Below are 19,566 nucleotides of genomic sequence, written 5' to 3'. Positions count from 1 at the left end.
ACTTCCCCGGAGAGGGAGAGATCCCAGCAGAAGAAGGATGGAGAGGGGGGAATTTTATTGAAAGGATGAAGATGGTGTGACAGAGGGAGGACAGGATGTTTGTCCCAGTGGGGCAGGAGGGTCTCATCTGTGAAAATGTCTGAGTCCACGGTGGTAGCGAGCAGAGGGATTTACCACATTAGGGGGCAAACACCGGCAGACTGTTGACCAGCAAGCAGGGCCAATGGTCCGGGCAAAGTGACAATTAGTTTGGCTTTGTTGAGATGGTACCTGGAATATGGTGTAAAATCCCACTCCCTCATACTAACATGGGTTACACAGACCAAAGAACAAACTGCTGGAGGAACTCTGTGGAGGGAAATGGACCATCAACATTTCGGGCCAAGACCCTCTCTCTGGACTGAGAGTAGACGGGAAATAGTCAGAGAAAAGAGGTGAGGGGTGGGGATGGGGCAAGAGCTGGGGAGTGAGAGGTGGATCCAGGTGAGGGGGAGGTGGGAAGGTGGAATAGTGACAGGGGTGGAAGGTGAGTGGTTGAGGACAACACGGGGCTGCAGAAGATGAAAATTAATTCCATAGAGGGTTAACAAAGAGATAATGTTTGAAATGCGGCGGTGGGTCAGGCAGCGTGTGAGGGGCGAGGAGCGGAGTCACCGGGTCACATGGGAGATGCTTCACCCGTCACTTGATCGCGTTTTATCGCAGATCCGCAGCATCTGCACGTACACAAGCTGCCCCACCTGCTGAGTTCATCCAGCTTTTGTACATGTTGATTTGACCCAAGCATCAGCAGTGTACTTTGCGTTTACGCAGCATCTGCAGGTTTGTTTCCGAAGCTCCACCCACTGACCTGATGACGCGCTGACGAAATCGCGCATGCTCAGTCTTGGATGGGCGATGTTTTTCGTTCTTTGTCGAAGCGGGTCGTCGGTGGGATCTGGAGAGGGCGAGAGTCTTTGTCCCCTGGGGCGGGGATCCGGGGACGGATTAATCTCTGCCGGACGACACCAACGATTTTCCATCGGTGAGTGTTCAAGCCGGCCGAGCCGGGGGGGGGGGGGGTGGAGTGGGGAGAGGGGTATCAGATTTTGGGCAGAGAGTCCCTTAAACTTTCCCGAACTCAAGCAAGCGAAAATCTGTAGATGCTGGAAATGCGAGCAATGCACACGAAATGCTGGAGAAACTCAGCAGGCCGGCCAGCATCCTATGAAAAGAGTACAGTGACGTTGCTGGCCGAAACCCTTCGGCAGGACCGGAGATTAAAAGGTGCGTGTGGGGAAGGGAGAGAGAAACAAGGTAAAACCTGAAGGTGGAGGGGATGAACTTTCTCGAACTGGCGGCCTCGCCTCGCTTCCTTCACAGAATCTGTCGGGTCGAGACCTTCACACCCAACCGTCTGAGATGAGCTCAGCCCCTGTTGTACTGCTCCTATTAGCAGGATGGCGTAAAACATATTCTATATTGTTACTGACAGAATTGTATAATTTCTGTTCTGTGAGTCATCTGAATGTACTTGCCTGTAATGCTGCCACAAGTCTCAGTGTTTCTCTGAACCTGTATCTTCCCATACTTGTGCACTTGGCAATAAATTCAACAGGACCTGAGAGAACTCAGTGAGATTTGAGTAGCGATGATCATCTTGGCAGCTCGATAAGTCTAATGTAAAGAGACAGTACACTGATAAATGTATAACCCTGAACAATGTTGATTATCAGAAGGATCCACGTTCATCGCTCCCTGAAAGAGACTGCGCAGATTGATCGCGTGGTTAAGAGGGCAAATTGCATGGTTCTCTTTATAAGTTGATGCATTGAGTTCAAAAGTCGGGAACTTGTGCTTGCAGCTTTATAAAACTCGAGTTAAACCACATCTGGAGTGTTTCATACAGTTCATTCTCGGAAGGATGTCGGGGCTTTGGAGAGAGCGCAGAAGAGGTTTCCCAGGATATTGCCTGGATTCAAGGGCATGAGCTATAATGAGAGGTTGAACAAACTTCTGTTGTTTTCTCTGGAGCTGTGCAGGCTGGGGTGAGACTTGATGGACGTTTACAAGATTACTAGAGGATTAGAAGCAGTGTCTCAGAAAGGCAGCATCCATTATTAAGGACGTCCAGCACCCAGGGCATACCCTTTTCTGAATGTTACCATCAAATAGAAGGTACAAAAGCCTGAAGGCACACACTCAGTGATTCAGGAACTGTTTCTTCCTCTCTGCCATCCATTTGCTAAATGGAGATTGAACCCTTGAACACTACCTCACTTTTTAAATATATAGTATTTCTGTTTTTTTGCATGAGTTTTAACCTATTTATAGAAACATAGAAAACCTACAGCACAATACAGGCCGTTTGGCCCACAAAGGTGTGCCGAACATGTCCCTACCTTAGAAATTACTAATGTTACTCATAGCTCTCTATTTTTCTAAGCTCCATGTACCTATCTGAAAGTCTCTTAAAAGACCATATCGTATCCACCTCCACGCGGATTCCATGTACTCACCACTCTCTGCATAAAAAACATACCCCTGACATCTCCTCTATACCTACTCCCCAGCACCTTAAACCGGAGTCCTCTTGTGGCAACCATTTTAGCCCTGGGAAAAAGCTGCTGACTATCCACATGATCAATGACTCTCATCATCATCTATATCTCTTATCAGGTCACCTCTCATCCTCCGTCGCTCCAAGGAGAAAAGGACGAGTTCACTCAACCTATTTTCATAAAGCATGCTCCCTAATCCAGGCAACAGCCTTGTAAATCTCCTCTGCACCCTTTCTATGGCTTCCACATCCTTTCTGTAGTGAGGTGACCAAAACTGAGCACAGTGCTCCAAGTGGGGTATGACCAGGATCCTATATAGCTGCAACATTACCTCTTGGCTCCTAAATTCAATTCCACGATTAATGAAGGCCAATACACCGTATGCCTTCTTGACCACAGAGTCAACCTGCACAGCTGCTTTGAGCGTCCTATGGACTTGGACCCCAAACTCTCTCTGATCCACACTGTCAGGAGTCTTACCATTAATACTATATTCTGCCATCATATTTGACCTACCAAAATGAACCATTTATCTGGGTTGAACTCCATCTACTTCTTCTCAGCCCAGTTTTGCATCCTATCAATGTCTCGCTGTAACCTCTGACAGCCCTCCACACTATCCACAACATGCCCAACCTTTGTATCGTCAGCAAACTTACTCCATTTTCAATCTATTTTATATTGATTTTCCTGTAAAAAAAAATATAAATCAGAGTAGAAGTTTTAGCAAACACATAATACGGAAGACGTATAAACAGCAAAAAAAGTATATATTGTCAAAATCAGATAAGTACGATGTTACGCTGTTTTATATATATATATATATATATAAACTCCTGTTAACAAATCATATAAAAATGATTGGAAATTTTATTATATCAAGAGGGAAAGAACCCACTAAACTAAACTAGAACAAAAAAAAGAAAAGGAAAATTGGGCAGTCCATTTGAGGATAAAATTAGAAGAGAAAGGAGGAGAGAAAAGATCCTTCCAGTCACCTCTGAACCTTTGCGGATAAGGAAAAAATTTCCCTATAGAAAATAAAGAAAAATAAATAAATAAATAAAAATTAAATCATATGATATTGAATAAAGGGTCGCCAGATTTGCTCAAAATTAAAAGATGTGTCTTACTAATTTCATAAGGATCTAAGGTTTCCATTCTATCTGGTCTACGAATTTTTAAAATCTGTCTTCTAACCATACCGGCCTTTAACTGACCCACCAAAAGTTTACCAGATTTATCCCCAAGTATATAAAATAAACTTTTAGATTTAAGAATTTGCTGTTCAATGGGAAAGGCCAGAAGCAAATTACACTGTGATTGAAGTTCAACCCTTTTTTTATATAGGTCTTCAGTAGGTTTAACTGAATACAATTTCTCTCTCTCTAAATTTATTAATAAGCGCTGACAATTCCCCTTTAGTTTTCTTTCTCAAAGCTGCTGAATATGAAATTATCTGTCCCCTAAGAAAAGATTTCAATCCTCGAATATTTTTTGTAGACATGTGAAAAGAAGGAATATTCTCTATTATCAGGATGTAAAAGCCTCCATAATTCGATCAGCCCAAAATCGATCAAAAAGGAGTTGATAACTGAAGCGGTTTGGAAGTCTTTGATTAGTTGAACTCTTATCAATCATAGGTTTTAAACAACAGTTGAAATCCACACCCATTATTAACATATACTCATTTAAATTTGGCAATAAAGCAAATACTTTTTTAAAAAAAAGGATCATCTTAATTGGGACCATACAAATTAACTAAAACAACCTTTCTATTACAAATCACTCCTTTAACAATTAAAGATTTACCATTAGAGTCTGATTCAATATCCTCTTGAGTAAATATATTAGAATTAATAAAGATAAGCTCTTAGTTTTACTTTGTGAAGTAGCATGGAACTGCAGGCCATTCCACCATCTATAAAACCTATTTTGATCTCCCGCCTTGATATGTGTTTTCTGAGCAAAAACTTATATCAGGTTGGAATCGATTAATAATTTTAAAAGTCATTTTTCATTTGATAGGGTGATTCCAACCATATACATTCCAACTTATTACATTAATTCGTTTGACTGCCATAGTATAATTTTATACTAATTTACTTTATACGTGCGCAGAGCACATACCAATACGGGATTATCAATGATGGCAGTGATGAGGAATAAAACCATATAGAGAACAACCCAATGGAAAAAAATCTCCTAATTCTAAACCCGCCCACCCTCCCAAAGCCCAAAAAAAGGCAATCGAACTAGGATGGATGTGAAGCCGTGGGCCGCTCTGTCGGTCTTGCCCCTCCCTCCACCCCCAACGAGTGCCTGTACACAAAAAATAAGATGAGCTTGCAAGAAAGACAGTAACGTCTCAGCAAAGGCGAGTGTTCACATTCCGTCATGTATTAAACAAAAAAGAACCAAAATAATATAATCTCTTAAAGAGAAAAACCATCTTAAATTAAGCTGTAAATCTCTATGAAAACTATTAAATTCGGTTATATATCGCTATAATAAAACAGATTTTAAAAAGAAGGGTTAATAGTATATTTATCTGAACTAAATTTAAAGAAATATTAAGTGGTAATATCATAAGTAACTAAACCCTCCCGGATATATATATATATATATATATATATATAAAAATAAACCGTATTAATAGGAAAGAAAACTACCAGTTAGTAAACTAAGAAACAACAAAAAGAAACATCAAAACCAAATCTCAAAATCAAAACCAAATAAAAGGAACAAATCCCTTTAACCTTTTTTCTCAGTCAACTATCTAATTAGCAATTTAAACAGTCAATCTTGAGCCGTAAATCTTCTTTCCAAAAAAAATCCAATAGGATATAATAATGAGCAGGTTTTCTTATCTTCGTTTATTAATCTCTCAATAAAATATCCAATTAGCCTTCATATATCTTTTTAAACTATGAATAATATACAAATAATCAAACAGCTTTTCAGATAGTTTATTCGGTAGTAACATCAGTGATGGTGATAGGTATAGCTTGAACAAAATCCAGCACGGCTTTGAGGTCGAAGAAAGTACGTGGAGAAGAATGAGGAGGAGAAACTTTCATTCTTGTTGGATATCTCAGAGAGGGAAATAATTTCTTAACATATGCTTGTTTCATTACCGAAGCAAATCTTGATTTTTGTTCCATTACTTCTTTCTGGTAATCGTCATAAAAACGGAGCTCAGATTCGTTGAGTCTGAAAACTCTGTTTTCTTGCCTGCTGCATTATTTGATCTTTAATTTTAAAGTGATGAAAACAAACCAAAATAACTCTTGGTCTGCTTGAATTTTTAAATTTCGAAAGACTGTGTACTCTTTCAATAGCAGGCGGCTTTGATAAAATAGTCGGAAGTAAAGTATGAAAGAGCTTACCAAAGTAAACTGTTAAATCTCCATTTTCAGCTTCTTCTTGCAATCCAACGAATGGTATGTTGTTTCGGCGAGACCTGGTTTCTAAATCTATAATCTTATCATGATATTTTTGCAAAGGGGTTGTAGTTTCAGTCAATTTTTGCTTGGTTAACTTCAATTCCTCTTCGTGTTTAGTAACTTGAGTCTCCACATCTTTAAGATTTCCCAGAAATAACTTCATTTCATTATTATTCTTTTCCAGTTGATCTTTAATTACCATATTCTATTCTTGAATTAAATTCAATGTCCGAACGATGTCTTCAGCCCATGATGGGATTTCACCAGATCTTTCCTTCGGCATCTTTCCTTTTCCATTACCTTTTCCATTCCCTTTGTCAGTAGATTCATGCAAATTCTTCCCACTTCTGGTAGACATATTACTCCCCTTCAAGAATCAGCAATTAAAAATTATAAATTCAAAATTTAAACTGGGGGGGAAGAGAGAAAGCTAAGAGCAGCACGGAATTACTGCTACTAATTGATCCCTGCCTTTTGCCTAATGTTAAAAACTGGATATGATGCTGTTGCTATATCTGATCATGTGCCTTTGAGTTTGTCCTTTGAATTTGACGATGACATTTTTGTTCGTCCACCATGTCTCAGACTTTATTGCAAAACTGATTTTATCAGTTTTGTTGAAAGCCAGATAAAAGAATTTTTTCTTTTTAATGATATAGAGATATGTCCTATTACGTACCCCGTAACTGGGTGTCTAACCAGCAGAGAAAGAAGAATCCGTTGGAGTCTGGTGGTACCAAACTAAAGGTATTTATTAATAAAAATAAGCAAAAACCATATCAATAATACAAATATACATATAAAACAAGTTAGCAGTAATAAACCTATAAGTGTAGGAATAATAATAATAATCAATAATAAACAAGCTCTTATCGATGTCTAGGGGTAAATGAATTGTCATAGAAAAGTATAAAGTTCAGTTCAGTTCATGAGTGCTGTAGTTATGGTTGTTGTATTATAATCATTGGAGAGAGAGAGAGAGAGTGAGCGAGATGTAACAGCTACAGTCAGGCAAACCTTCCTTTGCTTTCTTAATCCGTCATGTCGGTGTGGTCATTCGGTTATGACCTCTCTGTTCTTCTGTGGTGGACTCGTCACTCTGGCATGAGTGGACACACACGCAAGTCCCCACCGGCCCTGCTTTTACACTGATAGCCTTAATGACCGACCACTTGATTCGGTCGTCGAAGCCCCCACCTTTCTTGTGGGTTCCAACACTCAGTCAGTGTCCACTGGCGTGTCTGGCGGGTGTCTCTCCAGACCTGTCTTTTTATCCATACTAACAGGGACTCAGCTATCCATCACTCCTGAATGACTGTGTCCATCAAATAAGGCCACTCCTTCAGTCCACTGAGGAATGTTTATGAGCAAACTATTGTCCTTGCAGCGAAACAGTAAGTAATTCAAAAAGTAGTCACAATATGGTTAATCAGCGATTTCCCCCTCTCTCTTATCTGTCGCAGATGTTCTTGCCTGTTTTTTGTCTCTTTCTCATGGTCAGTATAGCAACAGTAATAGTTCGTGTTTCTCGGGGGGGGGGGATGGTTAACTCTTCACCCCATTGTTCATCAGGTCTGTTCATTACTCATAACACCCCCATCCTTCTGGGAATTTTCACCAGGGGGAAAATTAACTAATAAAGCACTGAATTACAGAGTTTAACAAAATACAGAAGTTGTCTGAACTACAAGAATAATACAGATACACTTTCAAGTTAACATCTAGATAAGCAATCAGTAATTACTTTGTCACTCCCCTTTACATGTTGTATTTTAATATCAAATTCCTGTAACAACAGACTCCAATTTAATAACCACCTACTTTTTTATTGTTCGTAGCAAAAAAAAACTAAAGGTGTTGTGTTCTTAGCTTAGGTCAGGGGTCAGCAACCTTTACCACTGAAAGAGCCACTTGGACCCGTTTCCCACAGAAAAGAAAACACTGGGAGCCGCAAAACCCGTTTGACATTTAAAATGAAATAACACTGTATACAACGTTTTTTTTTGCCTTTATGCTATGTATAAACAAACTATAATGTGTTGCATTTATGAAATTGATGAACTCCTGCAGAGAAAACGAAATTACATTTCTGCATGCAACAAAAACATTTTGAACTCCGAAAAAAAGACGTTGGGTTGAAAGTTACTTTTAAGTAAAATATTCAATGTCTATTTGAGTCCTTCTTGTATTTATGAAAAACGCCGAACTTAAATTTTCCGCCAGCAGCAAACCAAAAATAACGTCAGCCAGCTGTCATCCTGAAAAATGAAAGGACTATTTCACTGAACTATGAAAAAATATGAATATAAGTAAAATAATAGGCAATTAAAATATTTATCATACTTGGTTAATGGGATTTCTGCTCCTGGACCTCAGCGCACAGCGTCTGCACATCAGGGCTGTATGATGTCACCTTCATCTTTACACAGGATCGCAAGCTGTCATCTGTGAGGTTTTCAATATCACTCCATTTGTGTTTCTGAGCAAGAACGGCCTTCTGACGGGCAACATCTTCAAGGTCTGCTGTCAAGCGTCTAAACTTGGACACCCATATGTCTTTGTCGGCTATGTCGGCCAGTTCCATCTCAAGATCAGGTTGACTCACACCTGCCAATGCAGTCGTATTCAGTAGGGAAGGATCGATGCTTAAGGGAGTGACCGGGAAGGATAATGTGTTTTTTTCCTCTCTGAACTCACAGAAGCGTTTCCCAAACGATGTTTGCATTGCGATGATTGCAGAATGTAAATACTCCGAAATTATCATGTCGTGACCTTGTTTGAACTCTCTCAAATTGGGGAAGTGAGACAAAGTGCCTTTCTGTAAATCTCTGGCAAGCACTGTCAACTTGCGCTCGAATGCCAAAACATCCTCCAACATGTGCAGGGCTGTACGTCCTTTCCCCTGAAGAGCTGTGTTCAGCGTGTTCAGGTGCGCTGTCATGTCTACCATGAAGTGTAGCTTTTCCAGCCACTCTGGCTGTTCCAGCTCAGGAAAGGTGAGCCCTTTGCTGCCCAGGAAAGTTTTCACTTCTTCCAGACACGCGACAAAGCGTTTCAGCACCTTCCGTCTGGACAGCCAGCGATAAAAACACGTTGTAGCGGTGTCAGTAAACTGCAGTCAAAGATAGCTTTATTCGAACTAAACAGCCTTGCTTTTAAGCCTCCCTCAACCCAGCCCCCATGGACGCAGATGCTGCAAAAGACGCGTACTCACAAACCCCCGTAGGCTATCTCCCTTAGCCGGAATGCCGGCTAATTGTGAGCCGTTTCGGATGTGGCAGGAAATGTACAAGATCACCATAATTACATTTCAAAAGCTAACAAACTAACATAAAATACATTTTAATTAAATACTGACCAATTATTTCCCAAAGCCACAGGGAGCCGCAGCACAGAGGTGAAAGAGCCACAAATGGCTCGGGAGCCGCAGGTTGCCGACCCCCGGCTTAGGTGTATAAAAGTGTGAACCAATACATGTGTGATCATACTGTGGTACATTATAAAAGTTTGTGCAAATACTAATCTCTATTTTACTTTTAAACTTAACATTTAAACAGTCCATGGTGTTTTTATCTTTCATATGGTTTGTCAAATTCCCTCAAAATCAGATCCTGTTATTCAAAGTGGCATTTGGTTAACCTTTGTCCCTTTTCCACTTAACTCTCAGGTGTATAGCTTGCTCACCAGTGTGGAATAGACCTTCACAGACAACTTTCACAGGAGTTATCACCATTGTTTTCCAAACTAAGCCCATTTGCTGAACTTCCACACAATTCGTTAATTTTAAGCAAGTCATTAATTTTATCTTCAGGATCTTTCATTCCATTTGTTTTCAGTTTAACAGTGGCAGATAATCCCTCTTGGTCAAAACAACATTTCAAGTTCTGCCTCTCCAAATCACATACTTGAACTACATCACCAAGTTGTTTATCTTTTAAGTTTCCAAACAAACTGTAATTGATTCACAGGCACCTTGTTAACAATCCATTGTTCAGTTAATGGTCCAATCCCTTTAGTCAATCCTTCTAAAACCAATTCAGACTTTGAATATATTTTTTGAAAATTTTTTTATTGCATTTTTAAGTAGTTACAAAGTAAAGTATGAAATAAATGTATATAACCCTTCCCCCCTCAACCCCTCCCCCCTAACTGCCCTGTAGGGAAAAAAAGAGAAAGAAAGAGAAAAAAAAGAAAGAGTGCCTGGTTGTTGGAAGATCTCCACATGCTCCATGGAGTTCGTATAACTTTAATATATATATTTATTTCTTTCCCCAAATAACCAATTTTTTCATCTTCAGAGTACCTATATATTTAGTCCTGTCTTTTGTAAATAAGGGCTCCAAATTTTCAGAAATGTTTCATATTTATCTCTTAAATTATAAGTAATTTTTTCTAATGGAATACAGCCATAGATTTCTTTCTTCCAAGAGTCTATACTTAAATATGTATCCGATTTCCAAGTAACTGCAATAGCTTTTTTGGCTACTGCCAGTGCAATTTTTATGAATTCTTTCTGATATTTATTTAGTTTGAGTTTCAGTTTTATCCCTTCAATATCACCTAGTAAGAGTAATATTAGATTATGAGGAAATTGTGTTCCTGTAGTTTGTTCCAGTAAAAGTCTTAAATTTGTCCAAAAAGGTTGAATTTTAGAGCAAGACCATGTAGAATGTAAAAAAAAGTACCAGTTTCCTGGTTACATCGGAAACACTGATCCGATAAATTTGGATTTAATTTATTTATTTTTTGTTGTGTAATATATAATTGATGTAGAAAATTATACTGCACTAATCTTAACCGAACATTTATTGTATTTGTCATACTATCAAGACATAGTCTTGACCAATTTGTTTCTTCAATTTTAATATTCAAATCACTTTCCCATTTTTGTTTTGACTTATGGACTCCTTGTTTAATTGCCTGCTTTTGAATCAAATTATACATACAAGATATAAATTTTTTAATATTTCCTTTTTGAATTAAAATTTCTATTTCATTAGATTTCGGCAATAACATTGTTTGAGCTAATTTTTCTCTTAAATAAGCCCTTAATTGAAAGTAACAAAATAAAGTGTTATTTGATATTTTATATTCTTTAATTGATCAAATGACATTAATATAACTCCTTAAAAACAATCTCCTATATATCTAATCCCTTTTTGAAACCAATTATATAAAAGTTGATTGTACATTGTGAAAGGAATAAGTCTATTTTGAATTAAAGATCTCTTTGCTAATAAAGATTTTTTTGTCTCATCATCAACATTTATCTTATTCCATAAGTCAATCAAATGTTTTAATATAGGAGATTCTTTCTTTTCCCGTATCCATTTAGATTCCCATTTGTATATAAAATCTTCTGGTACGTTTTCTCCTATTTTATCTAGTTCTATTCTAATCCATGCTGGTTTATCTTTCTCAAAAAAAGATGCAATAAATCTAAGTTGATTTGCTTTATAATAATTCTTAAAATTTGGAAGTTGTAATCCTCCTAGATCAAATTTCCATGTCAATTTTTCCAACGATATTCTTGACATCTTACCTTTCCAGAGAAATTTCCTCACATATTTTTTTAACTCTTGAAAAAACTTCTGGGGTAATTGTATTGGTAATGATTGAAATAAATATTATAGTCTAGGGAATATGTTCATTTTTATAGTATGTACTCTACCTACTAATGTTATTGGTAATTCCATCCATTTATCAAGATCTTCCTGAATTTTTTTCAAAAGTGGTGAATAATTTAATTTGTGTAAGTTTTTTATGTCATTATCAACTCTTATACCTAAATATTTTATACCATTTGCCGGCCATCTAAATTGAGTTATTAATCGACATTGATTATAATCTCCTTTAGTAAGAGGTAAAATTTCACTTTTATCCCAATTTATTTTATAACCCGATATTTTCCCATATTCTTCTAATCTGTAAGATAATTTGCGTAGTGAATGTAATGGATCTCTTAAATAAAGTAGAACATCATCAGCAAATAAGTTAATCTTGTATTCTTCCTGATTAACTCTGAAACTCTTAATATCTGGGTCCATTCTAATTAATTCATCTGATGTTCTATATCTGTTAAATGAGTTTCTTGTAAGAAAGCTATATCTATTTTCATTTTTTTAATATATGTTAAAATTCTTTTTCTTTTTATTGGTCCATTAAGCCCATTAACATTAAAACTTAAAAAATTCAATAAATTAGTCATTATTTTTAATTATGTTACTCCAATCTATAATAATACCTAATCTTTCAACTTTCATGGTATCCTGGGAAATCTTTTTAGAAGTCTCCATGTTGCTATGTGTGTCCCCACCAATCATCCAGGCAAAAGAATAGAAGAAAAATAGAAAATAAAGAAAAAAACAAAATACCCCCCTACTAATGTTGTGAAAGAAAAAAAAACAACATTACCCCCCTCTATTGTACGGGTCATGTCAATCGCCATGATTACACACGTGAATCCCGTAGTAACCGATTCAAAGCTCCCCAGCCCCCCCGCAACATAAAAAGTATATATATATAAAAAGAAAAATCATACTATTCTCAATTAATATTTCTAAAATTTTACTTTTCTCCCTTATATCATCTTTAAATGTCCATCAGTTCCATTCGCTATCTCTGTTTTCGTCTTTAACCATTACCTTTAGAAGTCTCTACGTTTAATTAGCGAATAGATGGAAGTTTTTGTGCGAACACCTCCGCATCTCGATAATCAGGAAAAAATCTTTTTCCCTCCTCCAAAAAAATTATCAGTGTTGCTGGGTGACGAATTAAAAACTTATAACCTTTTTCCCATAAGACTTTTTTAGCTGGATTAAATTCTTTCTTTCTCTTCAAAAGGTTATAACTGATATCAGGATAGAAAAGAACTGGTTTCTCTGCTATCATCAATGGACCCTTTCTTCTTTTGGCACCTTGGGCAGCCGCCCTCAAAATCTTTTCTTTATCCTGGTATCTTAAACATCTTATCAAAATTGATCGCGGATTTTGATCATCTTGAGATCTTGGCCTTAAGGCTCTGTGCACCCTTTCAATCTCAATTGAAGTTTCTTCTCCCATTTCCAATTTTTCAGGAATCCATTTTTGAAAAAAATTTATTGGGTCTTCTCCTTCGGTATCTTCTTTAAGTCCAACAATTTTAATATTGTTGCGTCTACTAAAATTTTCAAGCTTATCAATTTTTCTCAAGAGTTTTCTTTCTGATGTCCAGGCATCATTATCATCTTCCATATTCTTCATTCTTCCATCCATTTCTTCCATTTTGACTTCCAAATCTGTAATTTTCTTTTCCATTTTTTTCCTGTTTCTTTGTCATTTTATCAAACATAGCCTCCATATTTATTATTTTTCTTTAATTACTTTTGGTTACTTTTAATTACTTTTAATGCATTTAATATATGCATTATTTGCCTCAGTGTCTTTTTTGTATTTTCAGAGGATCTTTCATCTCCATCTTCGTCTGATTTTTCCAGAGAGTCCAACTCTCTCTCAGATTCACTTTCACTTTCGGTTTCAGTTGCTGCTGGATTTTGTAGTTCTGGTTGCTCTCGTTTGCACATGCTCATTCCTTTACGCTTGCGCAGTTCTCGTTGATCTTTTCCTTTAGAAATGGCTGATGCTGCTGCAGTCTCCTGTTCTGTTTCACCGGTGATGTGTTGTACCTGAGTCCGCGGTTCTTCAGTAGAAGTAGGCCTTGACTCTGTTCCAACTTGAGCTGTCTTCGCGGTAGTAGTTTTCTTCGTCCTCTGTTTATGAGGCATAGCTTAAAACAATCCGGAGTAGTTTATAAGTAACCTTAAAAAAGTATTGATTAACTTTTCTTCACTTAAACTTTAATTTATTAACTTTTTTACGGGAGGGCTGGGTTCCAGCGTCTCGATCCTACGTCATCACGTGACTTTGAATTTTTTTAATTCAATTTAGGAACAACACCTTCCCCTTCTCCTTCAATAATATTCACATCACCAGCTTTCGTCTCATCATTAACTTTTAACACACATAACACAAAAAACTGAGAATTGTCACTTTCCACTGGTACCAAGGTTAACCCTTTCTTCACTGAACCAAGTCCATCTGACCCAAAAGAACTGCATTCCTTTTCAACTAAATCAGATACCTCAGACTTTTCCTGAGTTTAAATACTAAGTTCAGTACCCTGTGCATCCACACCCTTCACATCCTGAACACACTCAAACGGGACAACTACCTCTTCTCCTTTACTGTCTTTCACCCCACTATCCTCTGTTTTACCACCCTCTTGGTACAGGGTCGGTAAAAACGTCTCCGCCAAATCAACACTGGACTCATTTAAACTGGCTCCTTTCTCAGCTGCCTTTCTAGACATGCTGCGAGTGATTGCGCATGCGGGATAAATCTTGGAATCTATGGCCAGGTCCTCAGCACTCACAGGCTTACTTGTCAGCTTCACTGCTGAATATACATCCCCAGTATCTCTCCACACTGGAACTGGGGTTTTTCCTTCCTTCACAAACACCGTCCCTTCCGAGATAAACTTCTCACGCCCCTCTTGTGCTCTATCTACCTTTGCCTTCCTCATCGATCTGCTGACCGACTCAATGCAACCTGTCGGGATTGCTGTTTTCCCTTTTCCTGTCTCCTTCTTCGGAGCAAAGCACTTAGATGCTATATGACCAGCTTTCCCACAATTATAACACGTAAAGCTAGGAACCTTCCTGCCAGCCTGCTTTTCCTCCTCACCTTTTCCACTAGCTCCCAGCTTATTCTCTGCCTTAGCTGGTGGGCTTTCTCTACTGTCCCTACTGCCTCTCTGGTAACTCTTATTTGAGGAAAACTTTGACTTGCTAACTTGCCAGTTGCAGACAGAGTCTCCGTCTCCTTCTCATCCAAGTACGTCTTCATACTCTCAGGGTACAACTTTTGAACTGCTCTATCAGTATTAACTGTAACAGGTTATCATAATCTTCATCAACCCCTTTTGAGGCGCACCAATGCTCACAATATATTTGCATCTCACGGGCAAACTCTAAATACGTGTGGTTCCACGGCTTTCTCAAGTTCCGGAACTTCTGCCGGTATGCCTCTGGCACCAACTCGTAACTCCTCAGAACAGCCCTTTTTATTTCCTCATAATTCCTAGACTCATCCATGGATAATGCCGAATACGCTTGCTGAGCCTTCCCCCTAAGTACGCTCTGTACCAGTACAGCCCATTTTTTCTCAGGCCAGTTCTGATTCACAGCCACTTTCTCAAAATGGAGGAAGAACATCGACATCCATCTCCTTGAATGGAGGTACCAACTGGATCTCCCGACCAATCTTGAACCCCTCATTTGGGTCTGCTGCCCGGTCACTTCCCTGCTGTACCTTTAACTTCTCTATTTCCAGCGTATGCTGCCTCTCTTTCTCCCTTTCAGCTTCCTCTTTCCTCCTTTCAGCTTTCCTTTGTTCCTCCTCTCTCCTCCTTTCTTCTTTCCTTCCTTTCTCCCTTTCTTCCTCCTCTCTGCTCCTTTCTTCTTTCTTGTCTTCCTCCCTTCGCCCTGCAGCTTCTCTCTCTGCTTCCAGCTGCCTTATCCGGTTAATGCTGCCTCATCTCCTTTTCCTCAGCCAACCTTAATTTTTCCATCTCTAACTGAACCTCCCCTTCGGCTGGTTTCCTCTCAGAGAACAGGTCCAATACATCTGGTGTGAACAAACCCTTGGATACATAATGCATAGCTATTTCTCTCTGTATATCCACCTTTCTCATCGACGATTTCACCTCTGGGAGATCTGATCGTTTCGCAACATTCACCAATTCAGCCTTCCTGGCAACCTTTAATGCCCCCGCAGTCGGATCTTTTAAAAATTTGACAATGTCCATCTCTGCTGTTTTCCCATCTGATTAATCTCACAACCAGATCAGATAAGGGACTTTTATCCCGATTCACTGGTCCCCTAATTTGGTAATCAAATCTCGAGATGAGGCCCCAATTTGTTACGTACCCTGTTACTGGGTGTTTAACCAGCAGAGAAAGAAGAATCCGTTGGAGTCTGGTGGTATCAAACTAAAGGTGTTTATTAATAAAAATAAGCAAAAACCATATCAATAATGCAAATATACATATGAAACAAGTTAGCAGTAATAAACTTAGACGTGTAGGAATAATAATAATCAATAATACACAAGCTCTATCGATGGCTAGGGATAAATGAATTGTCATAGAAAAGTATAAGGTTCAGTTCAGTTCATGAGTGCTGATGTAGTTATGGTTGTTGTATTATAATCGTTAGAGAGAGAGAGAGAGAGAGCGAGCGAGATGTAACAGCTACAGTCAGGCAAACCTTCCTTTGCTTTCTTAATCCGTCATATCGGTGTGATCATTCAGTTATGACCTCTCTGTTCTTCTGTGGTGGACTCGTCACTCTGGCATGAGTGGACACACACACAAGTCCCCACACACAAGTGCTTTTACACAGATAGCCTGGTTCGGTTGTCGAAGCCCCCACCTTTCTTGTGGGTTCCAACACTCAGTCAGTGTCCACTGGCATGTCTGGAGGGTGTCTCTCCAGACCTGTCTTTTTATCCATACTAACGGGGACTCAGCTATCCATCACTCCTGAATGACTGTGTCCATCAAATAAGGCCACTCCTTCAGTCCACTGAGGAATGTTTATGAGCAAACTATTGTCCTTGCAGCGAAACAGTAAGTAATTCAAAAAGTAGTCACAATATGGTTAATCAGCGATTTCCCCCTCTCTCTTATCTGTCGCAGATGTTCTTGCCTGTTTTTCATCTCTTTCTCATGGTCAGCATAGCAACAGTAATAGTTCGTGTTTCTTGGGGGGGGGATGGTTAACTCTTCACCCCGTTGTCCATCAGGTCTATTCATCATTCATAACAGTCCAAATTAATTATATGGGATACATTCAAAGCATTTTTATGTGGTGAGATTATCTCTTATTCAACTAAACTTAAAAAACAGACAGAAGCAGAATTAGATAAAATTTCAAAACAAATTAAAGATTTAGATAATGTGTATGTGGTTTCCCCTAATATTTCCTTATTTAAGAAATGGGTGGAACTTCAATCACAATATAATCTATTATCAATTCATCCAATTGAAGGTTATCTACTGAAGTTAAACAGCCAATTTTATATGTTTGGAGATAAAAATAATAAATTACTTGCATTTCAATTAAAATCGGCTGGAGCCAAAAGGCAAATTTTGAAAATTCGTAGAAAGGATGGTACCTTGGCTCAGGAATAAGAAGAGATCAATAAGATTTTCCAAGATTTCGATACTGAACTTTATAAATCTCAATCTTTAGTAGATTCTTCTGAAATGAATGCTTTTTTATGAAAGATTGTTTTCCCTAAAATTTCTGCTGAGGATCAAAAATCTTTTGATGTCCAAGTTACTGAATCCGAAATCCATAAAGCTGCTTTTTCAATGAAATCTGGTAAGGCCCTGGGACTTGATGGTTATCCTGTAGAATTTTATTAAAAACTTGGAAAACTGCTTTCTCCATATATGTTGGAGGTGTTTAAAGGTTCTTTTGTGAAAAGTGACTTACCCTCTACTTTCTATGAAGCTTCTATTTCTTTAATCCTCAAAAAGGATAAAGATCTTAATGATTGTGCCTCATACAGACCTGTTTCTTTACTGAATGTTGATGCTAAGATTCTCTCAAAGATAATGGCCAATCGGTTGGAGAGTATTTTGGGTAAAATCATTTTTAAAGATCAAACCGGCTTTATAAAGGGTTATTATTCTTTTTCAAATGTTCAGAGATTATTTAACATTATATATTCACCCTCTTCTAAAACTCCACAATGTATTATATCTTTGGATGCTGAAAAAGCATTTGATCGAGTCAAATGGAAATATTTATTTAATGTTTTAGAAAAATTTGGTTTTGGTATTAATTTTAATAATTGGATTAAAATGATATATAAAGCTCCTGTTGCTGCAGTTGTCACCAATAATTTTAGGTCTCCCCTTTTTCAGCAATCACAGGGGACAAGACAAGGTTGTCCATTGAGTCCTTTGTTATTTAACTTAATATTAGAACCCCTTGCTATTGCTCTTCGTGAAGCTAGAAATATTTTCAGGATATAAAATAAATTTTAGTAAAAGTGAATTACTTCCTTTAAATGAATTTGTCTTTATATATGATAATATTCCTTTCAAAGTTACGGATTCTTTTAGATAATTAGGTGTCAGAATTACAAAAAAAAAGGATCTTTATGAAGCTAATTTTCCTCCTTTAGTGGACTCTATGAAGTACTCATTTAGTAGATGGTGCCCACTTACATTTTCACTTGTTGGTTGTATTCATATAGTTAAAATGATGATTTTACCTAAGTTTTTATATTTATTTCAGAATATTCCTGTTTTTTGACTAAGAAGTTTTTTTGATCAGATTGACTCTATTATTCTATCTTTTATTTGGGATAATAAAAGACCAAGGATCAGTAAAAATCATTTACAAAAGTAGAAAAAGGACGGAGGTCTCGCTTTGCCTAATCTAAGAATGTATTATTGGGCTGTTAATTTGCGATATATGTCCTTTTGGTTATATTGGAGTGATAGGAATGACTGGCCAATCTGGGTAGACCTGGAACTGAGAGCTGTGAAACAGTTTTATTTAACTTCATTATTAGGAGTTGCTCTACTTATACAATTAGCTAAAGTTGCTAATTTAAATTTTTATCCTGTGGTTAAGCACTATTTACAAATTTGGCTTCAGTTCCACAATTTTTTTAATCTTAAAAAATTTAAACTTTGTAGTATAATTTATCGTAATTACTTTTTTAAACCTTCCTGGAGTGATCCAGTTTTTTTTACTTTGGGAGAATAACGGTATTAAGTCTTATTTGGACTTATTTAAAGAAGGCAGATTGATGTCTTTTGAACAATTAGTCCATAAATATTCTCTTTCATATTCACACTTTTTACAATATCTTCAAGTTAGATGTTTTTTACAAAAATATTTAAGTAATTTTCCTTACATATTGGAGGCTGACTTTTTAGATACTATTATGAATATGAACCCCTTGATGAAAGGTTCTATTGGAAGAATTTATAATTTATTATTACAATGGGATAAGCGTCCTTTACTTAAGATTAAACAGGATTGGGAGAAAGAACTCAATTTGACTTTTATATGGGAGGATTGGACGTGGATTCTGAAGTTGGTTAACTCTTCCTCAGTCTGTACTAGTCATTCACTGATTCAGTTTAAAATCATATATCGTTACCATTGGACTAAAGAGAGACTTTCTAAAATATTTCCCAATGTTGACAAGAATTGTGATAGATGTAAAACTGAGATAGCCACACTGACACATGTGTTCTGGTCATGTTCTATTTTAAAACCGTTCTGGAAGTCAGTCTTTTCAACAATTTCTAAAGCACTTAGAATCAATTTACAGCCTAATAAGTTGAATGTGCTTTTTGGAATAATTCCTCAAATTATTCATGGTATTTCTCTATCTGACCAACATGTTATTGCGTTTGTTACATTGATAGCTAGGAGGGCCATTTTGTTGAAATGCAAGGATATATCTGCTCCTACTTTGTCACAATGGTTCTCTCAAGTGATGCTGTATCTCA

The 19,566-nt window shown here is 37.5% G+C and overlaps 1 protein-coding gene across 4 annotated transcripts in view; it reads left to right on the top strand.

Moving 5' to 3' along the window:
• The first annotated feature begins 887 nt into the window (after nt 1-887).
• LOC132394265 (NACHT, LRR and PYD domains-containing protein 3-like) overlaps nt 888-19,566 on the top strand; it is a 123,625-nt gene continuing 104,946 nt past the window's right edge. For all 4 annotated transcript variants that reach the window (XM_059970172.1, XM_059970169.1, XM_059970171.1 and 1 more), the window contains exon 1: nt 888-1,024. The gene's annotated coding sequence lies outside the window, so the exon portion shown is untranslated. The remainder of the gene's footprint in view (nt 1,025-19,566) is intronic.

The sequence above is a fragment of the Hypanus sabinus genome, chromosome 5 (assembly GCF_030144855.1).
Source record: "Hypanus sabinus isolate sHypSab1 chromosome 5, sHypSab1.hap1, whole genome shotgun sequence".
Lineage (NCBI taxonomy): Eukaryota > Metazoa > Chordata > Chondrichthyes > Myliobatiformes > Dasyatidae > Hypanus > Hypanus sabinus.
The sequence above is the reverse complement of the archived record's forward strand: the minus strand, read 5'-3'. Positions and strand labels throughout refer to the sequence as shown.